This window comes from Vombatus ursinus, unplaced genomic scaffold (assembly GCF_900497805.2).
Source record: "Vombatus ursinus unplaced genomic scaffold, bare-nosed wombat genome assembly UNPS02014811.1, whole genome shotgun sequence".
Taxonomy (NCBI): domain Eukaryota; kingdom Metazoa; phylum Chordata; class Mammalia; order Diprotodontia; family Vombatidae; genus Vombatus; species Vombatus ursinus.
This window is the reverse complement of record NW_020954589.1, coordinates 8184432-8200283: the sequence shown is the minus strand read 5'-3', so window position 1 is coordinate 8200283 and position 15852 is coordinate 8184432. Positions and strand designations below refer to the sequence as shown.

The following is a 15852-nucleotide window of genomic DNA, read 5'->3' as shown; positions in this document are numbered from 1 at the left end:
ATATTAAGCTGGTATCTAGTCTCTTCCACAGCTAATGTTTGATGGTTATTTCAGAAATAAAGTATTTTGAAGTCACACTTAAATTCATTGAAATTCATATTTATCTTGTCTCTTCCCAAGCACCATTAGACTTGAACCCTATCAGAACCATGGCTATATATGATATAGATAGATAGATAGATAGATAGATAGATAGATAGATAGACAGACAGATAGATTTAGGAGCCAACTTCTTCATCTTCCTGACTACTAATAGATTCATAGACTGTTAAACAGGAATGAATCTTAGAGATCCTAACAACCTTAGAGGTCATATAAGTCAACTCCTTCAGAGGGTAAATGAGGAAACTGAGTCCCAGAGAAAGGAAGTAACTTGCCCAAAGTCATACAGCAAAATTATGAAAGAATAGGGATTAGAGCTATACCCTGGAGTCTCAGCTCAGGTTTTTTGCCTCTATACCACATAATCTTTCCCATAGAAACTATAGATAATTTCATCAAAGAAAATAAGGATGAGTTGTTCAGTGACTTTCGACTCTTCACAATTCCATTTGAGGTTTTCTTGACAGAGATACTGGAGTGGTTTGCCCTTTTCTTTTCCAGCTCATTTTACAGATGATTAAACTGAGGTAAATAGGGTTAGCTGACTTGCCCAGAGTCACACAACTAGTACTAAGTTTCTGAGGCCAGATTTGAACTCCAGGAGATGAGTCTTTCTGATTCCAGGCCCAGTACTCTGCACCAACTAGATGCCCCAAACAATGAGACAACATACCGATATTTTTTGGAATGCACCCAAAGCAATCCATAGAGGAAAAATTATCATTCTAAGCAGTTTCAACAAAGGAGAGAACAGATCAATGAATTGAGCATTCAATTAGCAAAACTCTTAAAAAATCAATACTTCAAAAAAACTAATTAAACACTTTGAACAAATTTCAAAGAAGTTGAGTCACTTAGGGTGAGTGGGGTTGGCAGTGAGCCTTTGTTCAGCGCTCCAGCCTTGACTCGAAGATTCCTCGTCTTGATTTACATAATTCTTCAAGCCCAATTCATTTTAATTCACTTTAAATTTAATACCCCACAGTTGATGTCACACAACGCCCTTGCAGGGGTGACATACAGGGCAGGATGTCGAGAAACGAATAGATTGTCTCAATTATAAAATTTAGGAACCCTTGGTTTAGGGGTTTCTAGAGTTCTCTGTAAAGAGAACTCAGTACAGGGACCTGTGACCTGTGGGGATCAGGAGCACTGGAGCTAAATTTAAACTGAGGCCTGCTAGCGCACTGAGGCTTTCACAGAAGGAGTGGGGCATCTAGATTTGGAGAAGGAGCTCAGCGGAGCTACAGCTCAGATCCTTGGAGAATGAAGCAAGGATCTTCCCAGCTGCAGCTCAAGCATTATTGCTGCTGATAGGCAAGTCCTTGCCAGGGAAACATGTGGAAACCCCTGTGGCTTTAGCCTTGATTTCTTCTGATCTGATGTCACCAAACCCCTCCTGAGCTGGACAATCACAGACTCCAGGGATGAGGGAGAGTAACACCTGGGTGGGGAGATGAGGACTGAGCAAGAGAAGGGGTCGCATTTGGAGATTTTTTAGAGAGAGGGTCCTGCCCCTCATTTCCTTTAGCCTCTCCTCGTCCCCTGCACCATCACCAAAATTAGAGGGATTCTCTACCTCTTTGCCTCTCCCTATGAGAATGAAGGTGAGAACATGCCTAAAAGAAACAGCTCCAACTCCTGAGGGCTTAAGGGAAAGGCAGTGTGGGGAAATGGAAAGATCTCCAAACATGGAAGGGGAGGGGGTGTCACATCTCAACCTCTGCCCTGTCACTTACTACCTGTCTGACCCTGGGCTAGTCACTTGATTTCTCTGAACCTCAGTTTCCTGACATGTGGAAGAGGGTGTTGGACTAAATGGGCTCTATGACCCCTAATAGCTCTGACTCGTAAGAGCTAATCAATCAAGCTATGCCTGGCAACTTGCTGAGCAAGCTGGAGGGGTGGGGTTGGGGTGGGGAGGTGGGGGGGAAGGAGGAAGACTCTAGTAGGGAGGGAGGTGGCCAGAGATATGGTGAATATGGAACTTGGTTGGAGGTGCTGCCTCTCATAATCTCTCCTTTTTCTTTTACAGACCCCAACATGCAGCTCCCTGCCCTAAAGCTCTGGGTTCCCATCCTCCTGACTGACCTGACTTTGTTGTGGTTGTTGCAGGAAATGGAATGCACTGTATTCCTTCCTGGGCTCTCTGGGCTCTGGGGGGAGGGGGCCTTTCGAGTGGGGGTGCTGTGGGGAGTTCTAAGTTTATTGGGGGGACTTGGGAAGGTGGAGGAATTACTGCCTACCTTGTACCTGAGCACCCCCCTGTTCCTGTCCCTGAAGGCCCTGGTTCCAGGGGCTTTGAGTGCCCCACCTGTGCTCCTAGGCTCAGCCCCATCGACATGGATGCTGGTATCTTATGGAGGAGTAGGACTGGGCTGGAGTGTATGGAAGGTGTTGAGCCCCTCAGAACCCCTTCCCTCAGCACAGCAAGGCCAGAAAAGCAAAACCATGATGTAGAGGCTGATGAGACTGTCCTGGCCTGACTTCCCCTTCCTTGTTGCTGCTTTCATCTTCTTGGCTGCTGCAGTCGTAGGTAAATGGACAAGATGGGAGGGGGGGTGGAGGAATGAATCTAAGTGGACATAGAAAGGGATCTTTGATGTTGCCCCCAACCTACACTGCTCATAATTCCACCCCAGGTGAGATCTCCCCCACTACACTGGTCGTGTGACTGACATCCTGGGCCAGGACTTTGACCCTGATGCCTTTGCCACTGCCATTTTCTTCATGTGTCTCTTCTCCCTTGGAAGGTCAGTGACTTGGCCAGGGGGGTGAGGTAAGGAAATCATGTCCATCTCCTTTAGGGTTCTGCCACTTATTATCTGTGTGATCCTGAGATAGTCATTTTATGTCTCTGGATCTCAGCTTCCTCTTCTGTGAAATGAGAAGGGTTGATAAAAATTCTAAGATTTAATGATCCTCTGAGGGCACTTCTCATCACCCAGATCCTTTGTGATATTCATTGGTCAGCTGCCTCTGAATTCAGAGGCCTGCCCTCCCCAAGGGTAGAGAACTTTTCCTTCCTATTAGATAGACCTGGGGATATAAAAAGAGAAGCTTGGTTCTTGACTCTTTGATTGCTCTTACTCTGAGGTAGGAGACATGGACCCCAGCCTCAGGAAGCAACCACCCTCATTGAGGAAGGAGGGAATACAGATACCATCATTGGAGTGCGTTCATTTATTAAATCATTCACTCACTCAAGAGTATGTATTAAGCACTGCCTGTGTGCACAGAACAAATTCAGATGCACACAAGTGCAAATAAGGTTCCTGTAAATGAAGAACATACATTTTGAGGGACACATTTCCTCTTCATCTTGATGTCATTTCAGCCTAGACTTCTCAGGGACCCTTCATGCCACTTTCTTCAAGAGTTTCCATTGCTATTCCCTGCTGCCCATTGCCTCACATGTGCAGGCTTTACCCATAGTGCGTATTCATCCAAATCTGGCTCCAGCTGGATACATCCACCATGTCTGTCCTCTTTCTCATCCCTTCCAGACTCCTGAAAGGACCTTTCCTTCAGGATTGTTTCCTCCTTCCTCAGCATCTTTCATTTCTCTCTTTAGACCAGGTTTACCATCTTAGATTTCTTTATCATTTCCTTTTATTTTTCCCTTTTTATTTCAAAATAATTTCCCTTTCTATTTCAAAATAATTCTATTGATGCTTTTTATCTTTACATCATAATCATTCCAACTCTACTCCCCCAACTCCAGACTGAACCCTTCCTGTGGCAAGTTAATTAAAACAAACATCAGATTATCCCTGGTGATGTAGACAATGTTCTATCCCAGTAGGTCCCAACTTCTCTGCCATGACGGGGGAGGTATGTTTTTGGTTATTTGTTCTCAGGACCTTCATTTGTTTTTCAGTTACTCAGAATTTGACTTTTTTTTTTTTTAGTAATCTTTTAATTTACACCATCATGGTTATTTTATGTATTGCTTTCTCAGCTCTGCTTATTTTGTTCTACATCAGTTATACAAGTCTTCCCATGTTTCTGAGTCTCTCATATTTGTCATTCTTATTATTACTGTTATTATTTCTGTCATAATATTATTCCTTCACTTTTTTAATCTAAGCTTTTTCTAGCCATTTCCAAATCAATGAGCAGTCTCTCTCTCTCTCTCTCCCTCTCTCCCAGAAAGAGTACTGCTTTGAAAATTTTAGTATCTATTGAACTTTTGTTTCTGTATTTGACTTCTTTGAGGTATATGTCCAGGAGTGGGATTGATGAGTTGGCACTTTTCCTGCATAATTCAGAGTGGCACCCACTTCATAGTTCTATCAAAAATCAAGCCATTTGTATGTGTGTCTTCCTGCAACTCTTCCTGGCACCCACTTCATAGTTCTATCAAAAATCAAGCCATTTGTATGTGTGTCTTCCTGCAACATTGACTGCTTTTATTTTTGTCATATTTGCCAATTACATTCCACTCTCTCCATTTACAAACACATCCAAGTCTCATCTTGAAAGAAGCTTTCCTATTGTCCTTCTAGTTACTGACCTTTTATTGCCAATATGCTAGGGATTTTTTTAGGCAATTGGGGTTAAGTGACTTACCCAGGGTCACACAGCTAGTATGTGTTTGAGGCCAGATTTGAACTCAGGTCCTCCTGACTCCAGGGCTGGTACTCTAACCACTGCACCACCTAGCTGCCTCAATGCTAGAGTTTTTTTTCCCTTTATATCTCCAGCACCTAGTACAGTCCCAGGAACATAGTAGGTGCTTAATAAATTCTTGCTGATTTATCGAAAGGTAGAATGATTTACTACCATTGCCTCCATTTCTTCATCATCTTTAACTCCGTGTCATCTCTCTTGTCCCAATCAGTCTACTGAAACACTATTCTCAAGAGACTTCAGTGACTTTATTGTTGCCAAAAGCAAGGCCACTCCTCTAATTTCTGATACTTCATCTTTCTGTGGCATTTAATGTTGAATACCTCTTCCTTGACATGCTCTCCACTCTTAGCTTCTGTACTGCAGTACCCCCATATTGTTCTTACCTTTCTGACTACTCTGCTTATGCTTATGGGTTTGTTCTCTAACCATTCCTCAAGGTTCAATCTAGTATACAAGCCTCCAATTTTCTTCCCTCTGTATTTTTTGGAGCTGATTCATGTTCATGGTTTTATAGTCATCTCCATTCTGATGGCTTCTGAAGTTATATTTCCAGTCCTGATATTGGAGCCTGAGTTCCAGTTCTGTTATCTTTACTGCCAGCTGGACATCTCCATCTTCACTGCATGACACATTGCCTTTTTTCAACTCAACTCATATCACTTCAAACATTACATGTCTCTCCAGGTCCTCCACATCACCTCCCCTTGGACCTAGTTTCCACACCTAATCCTAACTCCTCCCTCCTTTTTCTTCTCCTTCTTTTTTTTTTTTTTTTGATATTACTATTCTCACAGTCATTCAGTCTCAGAACCTCGAGCCATTCTTGAACCTTTTTTCTACTCCACTCATTTCCAACAGCCACTGAGTTCTCTCATTTCTTTCTTTAAAATAGCTCTCATTTCCCTATTTTTTTTCTTTCTCCACTACCAATATCCTAATATAGGCCTTCATCATCTTATTGCTGGGTTTCAAGTATCCTCTTTTCTTGAGGTTGGTAGCAGTCTCCTTTAATAGATGTTGTATACCATGTCCATATTCACCTTCCCCAAACCATTGTTTTTATCATATCATTACCATTAGTGGCTTCTATGATCCACAGGTTCATCCAAAGTTCATCCCATAATATGGTCCCATTCAGCATATGCATTTTTACCTCCCATTTCTCCCCAATGTAAATTCTTTGCTCCATTTAGTCCAGTTTCTTTAATATCCCCTAAACATTCTATGTTTCTTCTCACTTTACCAGTTCCTCTCTACTCCCTCAAGTTTATCTTGGATATCTTTTCTCTTCCTCTCAGCCTATCCAAATCCTAGCCATCTTGAGACATACTTTCACCATGAAACTTCTCTTGATCACCTTAGAAAACATTTAGGTTTCTCTTCTCAAAATTCCTGTCACATTTATTATATGTTCCATTGATTTTTCTGATTTTTCCTTCACTATTTTGTGAGTCCCTTCATACATTGAAAATTCTTTGGTGGTTAAGACAACCTCTCCCTTGTGGGAGAATGGCCATAATTATCTTTCAGAAGAGAGATGGAAGACTCTGTTTTAGTTGGGTATCATTTCAAGGAGTTGTCCATGATCACAGGTAGCTTATATGTAAATTGCATGTGTACTATGATGTACTACAGGAGTATGTATACTATGGTGTACTATGGGAGTTAACCTTCAGCCAAAAAAAATAGTCAAATACCCTGACTGTTCCCACTAGTAAGACTGGGAAATACCTACCATCTGAAAAAGGAGACTTTGGGACTGGTTTCTACTAAGAAGCGTTGAGGTAAGGGAAATACTGGGGTGGATGATGGTGTATGCCCTATTAGCTAGATGAGCTGGCCAATTTGTTGCTGGAATTGAATCAGGATTGGTACAAAGAAGCTTCACCCACATAATTCATCTCTTTATGGGTTTGTTTTTAAATTAAAAAAAATAACGAGAAGAAATCTCCTCCTTCCCTACCCCACTGGAAAAAGAAAAGGAAAAACAAAATTATTGTAACAAATATGCATAGTCAAACAAAACAAATTCCCTCATTGGTTGTGTTTAAAAAAATGTCATTTTGTACCTTAAATCCAGCACCTTTCAGTAAGTGGATTATATACGTCATTATTGATTCTCTGGATCATGGATGGTTATTGTATTAAATATATTTCTTGTAACTTTTAAAGTTGTTTGTCTTTATAGTGTTTGTATAGAAAGTGTTCTTCTTCAGCTCATTTCATTCTTCCTCAGTTTATAAAAGTCCTCAAAATTGTTCATTTTTATACCATTGATGTTATTGTATAAACTATTCTTCTGGTTCTGCTCATTTCACTCAGTATTAGTTCATGTATCTTTCTATGTCTTCTTGAAATTGTCCATTTCCTCGTTTCTTATAGCATGATAGTATTTCACCACATCCATATGCCATAATTTGTTCAGTCATTCTCTATTAATGAGCATCCTTGTAGCTTCCAGGCTTGTTTTTTTTTTTTTTTTTGGCAATCAAAAAAGAGCTATTATAAGGGTTTTTTGTATATTTAGGATCTTTTCCTATTTCTTTGATCTCTTTTGGGTAAAGGCCTAATGTGGTGTGGCTGGGTCAAAGGCCATCATGCACCATTTACTAACTTTTTGTATATAATTCCAAATTCCTTTCCAAAATGGTTATACTCATTCACAGTCTATCGACAATACATCAGTGTGCCTGTTTTCCCACAGAGCCTCTGGCATTTGTTATTTTCTTTTTTCTTGTCATCTTTGTCAGTCTGATGGATCTAAGGTTGTCTAAAGAGTTGTTTTAATTTGCATTTAAAAATTAATGGTAATTCAGAGCATTTTTTCATATGGCTAAAAGCCTGGATTTTGTCTCTTGAGAAGTGCTTGTACTTATCCTTAGATCATTTATTAATTGGAGAATGACTTTTATTCTTATAAATTTGAATCAGTTCCCCATACATGTATCTTGGAAATGAAGAACTTTAACAAAGACATTTTTCCTAGTTAATTTTTTCCCTTTTCATCTTAACTTAATTGGATTTCTTTATGCAAAATCTTTTAAATTTTATGTATTCAAAGTTAGCTATCTTATCTTCTGATGTTTTCTCTCTCTTTTTTGGTCATGAACTTTGCTTCTCTCCATAAATCTTGGTAATTTTTTCCAAGTTTCTTGAATTTGTTTATTTTTTGTTCCTTTCAAAAATATTTGAAATAAATGGGTTTCCTCTGTCAAATATTTACATGCTGATTGCATGTAAAAAACAATTTTTGACATTTTTTTAAAACAAATTTTGAGTTCCAAATTGTCTCCTTTTCTCCTTTACCACCTCCCTCCCTGAGGTGATAAGCAATTTAATTTTGGTTTTATGTGTGAAATCATGCAAAATATGTTTCCACATTAGTCTTATTGTAAAAGAAAACATAGACCAAAAAAGAAAAAGTGAAAAATAATATGCTTTGGTCTGCATTCAGACACCACGAGTTCTTTCTCTGGAGGTAGATAGCATTTTTCACCGTGAGTTCTTTGGATTAGTCATAGATTGCTGAGAATATCTGAGTAATTCAGAGTTGATCATTATACAGTATTATTGTTACTCTGTACAATGTTCTCTTGGCTCTGCTGACTTCACTTTGCATCAGTTCATAAAAATCTTTCCAGATTTTTCTGAAATCATCCTGCCTTTCATTTCTTATAGCACATAGTATTCCATTACAGTTATATATCATAACTTGTTCATTCCCCAACTGATGGACATCCTTTCAATTTCCAATTCTTTGCCATCACAAAAAGAGCTGCTATAAATATTTTTGTACAAATAGGTCCTTTCCCCTTTAAAAAAAAACACCTCAGGGCAGCAAGGTGGCACAGTGGATAAAGCACTGGCCCTGGAGTCAGGAGGACCTAAGTTCAAAAACAGCCTCAGAAACAATACTCATTAGCTGTGTGACCCTGAGCAAGTCACTTAACCCCAATTGCCTCACAAAACAAACAAACACACAAACGAATAAAAAAAGAACTCTTTAGAATACAGACCTAGTAGTGCCATTGATGAATCAATGGATATGCACAGTTTTATAACCCTTTTAGTGTAATTCCAAATTGCTCTCTAGAATGGTTCGATCAGTTCACAGTTCCACCAACAGTGCTTAGTGTTCCAATTTTCCCATATCCCCATCAACATTTATCATTTTCCTTTTCTGTCATATTAACCAATCTTATAGGTGTGAAGTGGCACCTCAAAGTTGTTTTAATCTACATTTCTACTGATTTAAAACATTTTCATAGGACTACAGATAGTTTTGATTTCTTCATCCAAAAACTATCGATCACATCCTTTTACCATTTGTCATTTGGAGAACAATTTGCATTCTTATAAATTTAACTCAATTCTATATATATTTGAGAAATGAGACCTTTATCAGAGATACTTGCTGTGAAAAATTTCCCCCAATTTTCTGCTTTCCCATGAATCTTGGTTGCATTGACTGTTTGTGCAAAAACTCCTCAATTTAATATAATCACAATTATCTATTTTACATCTTGTAATGCTCTCTATCTCTTGTTTGGTCATAAATTTTTTACTTATCCATAAGTTTGATAGGTAAATTATTCCATGCTCCCCTAATTTGCTTATGGTATCATCCTTTATGTCTAAATCGTGTACCCATTTTAACTTTATAGTAGTATATAGTGTGAGATGCTGGCCTAAAGCTGGTTTCTGTCAAACAGTTTTTCAGTTTTCCCAGCAATTTTTGTCAATTAGTGGGTTCTTGTCCCAAAAGCTTGGATCTTTGGGTTTGTCAAGCACTAGATTGCTATGGTCATCTACTACTGTGTATTGTGTAACTAATCCACTGATCCACCACTGTATTTCTTAGCCAATATAAAATTGTTTCAATGACTACTGCTTTATAATATAGTTTGAGAGCTAATATGGCTAGGCTACCTTCCTTCACATGTTTTTTTTTCATTAATTTCCTTGATGTTCTTCACCTTTTGTTTTTCCAGATGAATTTTGTTATTTTTTCTAGCTCTATAACTTAATTTTTGGTAGTTTGATTGGTATGCTACTGAATAAGTAAATTAATTTAGGTAGAATTGTCATTTTCATTATATTGGCTCAGTCTACCCATGAGCAATTAGTATTTTTCTAATTGTTTAGATATGACTTTAGTTGTGTGAAAAGTATTTTGTAATTGTGTTCATATATTTCCTGGATTTATCTTGGCAGATAGACTCCCAAATATTTTATATGATCTACCATTATTTTAAGGGGAATTTTTCTTTCTCTCTCTTGCTGCTGGACTTTCTTCATAATATATAGAAATATTGATAATTTATGTATGTTTATTTTATATCCTGCAACTTTGCTAAATGTGTTTATTATTTCAAGTAATTTTTCACTTGATTCTCTAAGATTCTCTAAGTATACCATCATAGAATCTGCAAAGAGTGATAGTTTTGTTTCTTCTTTGCCTATTCAAATTCCTTCAATTTCTTTTTCTTCTCTTCTTGCTATAGCTAATATTTCTAATACAATATTGAATAATGGTGGTGATAATGGGCATCCTTGCTTTATCCCTGATCTTATTGGGAAGGCTTCTAGCTTATCCTCAATACGGATAATTCTTGATGATGGTTTTAGACAGGTTCTACTTGTCATTTAAAGAAACACTCCATTTATTCATATGCTTTCTAGTGTTTTAATAAGAGTGGGTGTTCATACTTTTTCAAAAGCTTTTTCTGCATTTATTGAGATAATCATATGATTTCTGTTGATTTTTTGATATGATTGATCTAATTTGTTTTTAAGATGTGACCTTTTATATCTAGACCTATCCACTTGGAGCTGATCTTGGCATAAGGTGTGTGGTATTTATTATTTTTTTCCATACCACTGTCCAGTTTTCCCAGCAGTTTAAAAAAAAGGGTGAATCCTTTGCTCAGTAGCAAGGGTCTTTGTGTATATTGAACATTAGACTACTAGATTAACTTGTTTCTTTATGTTGTATATCTAATCTATTCCACTGATCAATCTCTATTTTTTAAGCAGTACCAAATTCTTTTGAGAATTATTCCTTTATTTAATAATTTGAGATCTAGTATGATTAGGGCCTTTTGATTTCTCATTTTTTTCTTCATTCTTGCTCATGAGATTCTTGACATTTTTAAACCTCTATATGAATTTTGTTATTATTTTTCTAGTTGTATGAAATAATCCTTTATTAGTTTGATTGTCATGGCACTGAATAAGTAAATTAACTTAAGTAGCATTGCCATTTTATTATATTGACTCATCCTACTTACGTGGAATTAATATTTTTCTAATTATTTCAGTCAGTTTGTTTTTGTAAAAAATAGTATATAGTTTTCTTTATTTGTTCTCGTGTGAATCTTGGTAAGTATCCCAGATATTTTATGCATTCTTTAATTGTTTTAAATGGAATTACTTTTTCTCTTGCTGTTGGGTTCTATTGTTATTATTTAAAAATGTTCATTTATGTAGATTTATTGTATTTCCTCCAATTTTTCAGAAACATTTTTGATTCTTTAACTGACTTTTTAGATTCTTTATTACTTCATTACCTTTTAGAGTTTAGAGTCTCAGTGAATTATTCTCAAAATTTCCAAACTTGTCTTGGATAAACTGAAAGGAAAATGGGTTTCCTCTGCCAAGATTAAGAGGGATCCCTAGAGTAGCAGTGACAAAACTTGATCTAGAACTCAGGGATGGCCAGGGGAACTGAGACAGAGAGTAGGAATCTAGAAAGATAGAGTCAAATCAGGTGGAAGTGACAGAGACTTCATTCCTTTCTGATGGGGTTATCTCATAACCCTTCTCTCATAATCATAACATCCTGTAGTAGACAGCTGAACACAGAGTAGGTTCTCAATAAAAGCTTGTGCATTTGAATTAAACACCCTTCTTCTGCTCCTCAGGTTTCCCATGTCATGTCCTTCCTCTTTCCACATATGACCTAAGTGATTATTCTTCCTGGTGCCATTTCTTCTGTTTCCCTCTCCTATGTAATCTCCCTGTCTTTCCCTCACTTTTATCCCTCCTGCCCCATTGATTTTCTTCTCTCTTTCTCATCCATTCTTCCCATGTGTCCCAGTTATATCTCTTTCCTACCTGTATGCCTCCTTATGTCTCTATTTTTCTCATCCCCACAGCTTATTCTATGCAGGCTGTCGAGAAGGTCTCTTCACCATCGTCCTCTCCTGAATCAATCTTCGCATTCTGTATCTGCTCTTTTCTACCCTGCTGCACCAAGACCTTAGCTTCTTCCAGAAGACCAAGACAGGTGGGGTACAAAGCCTAGACCCTTTGGTTCCTTTGGGCCTTCCTGACCCCTCGGGGCCCCTTTCATGGCTTATTCCATGTCTGTATTCCAAAAGAGATAAAAAACAAAAAGGAAAATGTCATATATGTATAAAAATATTTATAGCAGCTCTTTTCTGGGTGCAAAGAACTGGAAATTGAAGAGATGCCTATCAATTAATGTGATTGTGATGGAATACTATTGTGCTATAAGAAATGATGGACAGAATGTTCTCAGAAAAACCTGGAGAGATTTACATGAGCTGATGCAAAATGAAATGTACTGTGTACAAAGTAACAGCAATATTGTAAGATGATCAACTATGAATGATTTAGCTGTTCTCAGCAATACAATCATCCAAGGCAACTCTGAAGGACTTATGATGAAAAATGTTATCCATCCCCAGAGAAAGAACTGATGGTGTCTGAATACAGATTGAAGCATGTGTTTTTTACTTTCTTTATTTTTTTCTTGAGGGTTTTTTTTTGGTCTGTTTTCTTCCACAACATGACTGTTATAGAAATGTTTTGCAGGACTACACATATATAACCTATATCAAATTGCTTGCCTTCTCAATGGGGGTGGGGGAGGAAAGGAGAGAATTGGGAACTCAAAGTTTAAAAAAAGAATGTATAAAATTGTTTTTACATGTAACTGGGGAAAAATAAAATCCTAAAGAAAGAAATAACAAAAAAGAAAAGAAAAAATCTCTCTAAAACAGACTGTGCCTTGCTGGCCTCTTGTGTCCTCTGGAAAGTACCTTGTTTCTTTCCAAATTGTCTGCAACTTTATGAACACATTCAATATCCTTGTTTTCCTGAGTATCAGGCACACAAACCAACCAATTAATCAATTAAATGCTTAATTTGCATCAGATTATTGTTCTAGACACTGGGGTTACAAACACAAAAGTGAAGCAGTCCCTGTTCTCAAGAACTTACATTCTATAGAGGAATGTAGCATCTTCACAAATAAGTAAATATAGGATATATAAAAATAAATAGGCAATATATGGAGAACACTAACAACTAGGGAAATTGGAGAGGCCACTTGAAGGAGGTGGCACTTGAACTGAGCCTTGAAGAAAAATAGCCATCCCAAAAGCTAGAGGTGAGAAGTGATAGCATTCCTGATATGGAAGACAACCTGTGTAAAAGCATGAAGACAGGATGCAGAACATTATCTATATGCTGTGGACAGCAATCCTTAGTAAAAAAAAAAAAAATGAAAGGGCCAGTCTGATTTTCATATAGAATGCACGAGGTAAAGTATTTTGTAATTGCCCTAGGTAAATAGGATGGATATTGATTGTGAAGTGCTTTAAGTGTCAAATAAAGACATTTGTATTTTGACCTAAAACTAATGGTGAGCCACTGAACCTTCCCGAACAGAGGAGTTGTCATGGTCAGACACCACTTCAGCAATGCCATTTTGGCAGCTATATGACAGACAGATAACTTGGAAGGGGGAACATACTGGATACAGGGAGACTAATTAATTAGAAGGTTATTGAAATAGTCCAGATATGAGAGGATAAGGGCTTGGACTAGGATGGTTGTGGTGTGAGAATAGAGAAAGGATATTCAAGATGAAATAAGGATTACATCTAGGAATCAAACCTGAGTGATTTGAAGAATGGTTTTAGCTTCAACAGAAATCAGGAGGTCAGGAGGAGGAGGAAGGTTCTGAAGGAAAGACAATGGGTTTTGTTTTGGCTATGTTGAGTTTAAGATGCCTACAGAGCAACCAAGTAGAGATATAAAGTAGATAACTGATGTAGGAGTACAACAAGTATAGAACAAAAGATGATTCTCTAATTGCTAGCCAATCAAGGAAAGGTTTGTATTTAGCTTATGTTTGTTAACTTGGCTCCTTCCCACCAAACACTGGTTACGCAAAAGACTATCACAATTATCTAATAGCATGAACCTGTTTCTCCAAACACATAGCAAATATAAATCGGAGAAGTTATACAGATTAGAATATAGCAGAAAACACAAAAGAGTGCATGACCTTTTTAGCCTGGAGTGAGATAAGATCTAAGTTCAACTAACAGAGATGTCCCAATCCCATCTAAGGGGGAATTTTCTCTCCAAAGTCTCCAGGGAGGTAGCCGGAAATAAAGACAATGTTGAGAAAACGGCTTCCTTTATGTGCTTGAAGCTGTTGAAATTTTCCCAGGAAGTAGTCATACCAACTCCACCCTTTAAGCAAGAAATCCATTCCTTGTCATCAAGACACTTTCCATGGATTCTGAGTTATGTCTTTGTGTATACAAAACAACATACAAAACTCCTCAGATTTGGGTGAAAACCCATTTACAATAACAACTTCATATACTTAAGTACATAATCATGCATTAGTTCATAGAATGATAGACTTGGAGCCTTGGGGCACATTAAAAGCCATCTAGTCCAACCCTCCCCACATGTTACATATGAGGAAAATTGAGATCCAGAAAGGTGAAGCAGTTTATCCAAGGTCATACAGGAAGTAAATGGCAGAGTTAGGATTTGAACACAGGTCTTCTGTGTTCAAATATATTGCTCTTCCCACTGTCCCATGCTATAGTTAAAAAGCAACATGGCATAGCATATATACATGCACACATACCCACGTGCACATTTATGTATAGCATACATAATACATTCACATATATGTACACACATATATAACACACATGTATATATGTATATCTAAAACCATATTGCATATATTTAAAAGAAAAATAACTTCAATAAATTATCTATGATAGCAGATAATTCAAAGACAGATCCAGACAAGCCTAGAAATGTAGCATCTGAGATGCCTTCATTCACATATGGGCCACAGAAAAGCTATCCTATGCTTCAGGCTCTCTGTGGATCAACATCCAATTCAAAATCACAGCTCACCACCCCCCACCATTTAATTTTGTTTCTCCACTAGCCAGAGGGTGTATTAGTTTAAAACAAAAATGTTTATACAACCAGCATAGCCAATAGGGTGACCAAAAACAGGAACCAATGAGGTACAGTCTTTCATATGCTACCACACAAATACTGGAGGAAAGCACATGCATATAGAATATACATGTCCAAGGAATATATTTAAAGGACACACAAGGAACTTGGGCAGGCCAGGCACATCCATGGCACACAAATACTTAGGAGATACATATAGTCAGGGCAACCTGGGATCCTGAAGAACAGTTAAGTATTATGTCTCTATTTTCCAATGTGCTCTCTACTCTGGAGGTCTCTCTCTCTGCTGTTCTTATTTTTGATGAGTCAATTCTATTGCTTGCTGAGCTTTTATTTGCTACCAGCTTCTAGGTTTCATCTCTGTAGGGTTACATGATGGTCATCTTGGTTCCTGTCTGCTAAGGTGTGTAAAGGATTAGAAAGCCTTTCCCTGATAAGGGCAGGCTGCTAATTATTTAGTCTGTAGCAAAAAAACTACCTGTCCCTTCCTCACTCAGGACTTCTTGGGATGTCTCAGTATAGGAGAAGAAAGGTCCTATGATGATGTTAGTTGAGGCAGACAACTGCCCTGATAATCTCCAACCCTGAAGTACTTGCTGATGACTCATTGTGTGATCAATAGAAGCTCCAGCCAACAACAGTATCAGAATCCTATCCCTCAGGCAGGAAGAAGGAACTTCCTATTGAGGCCTGTCCTTGAGGATAGAAATCCTCCGGATCACTTGCAAAAGGATAGCAATTAATAACATAGCTCAATATGGATTTGGACCAGCTAAGCACAGGTCACAGAAGAAAACCTCCAGAGTTTCAAAATGAGGCTTCTGGGAGCCAAGATGGCAGAGTAAA

General features: G+C 37.9%; 1 pseudogene; it reads left to right on the top strand.

Annotated features, from left to right (window-relative positions):
• Positions 1-2145: 2145 nt before the first annotated feature.
• On the top strand, positions 2146-14156 carry LOC114053578 (annotated as a pseudogene).
• Positions 14157-15852: the final 1696 nt, after the last annotated feature.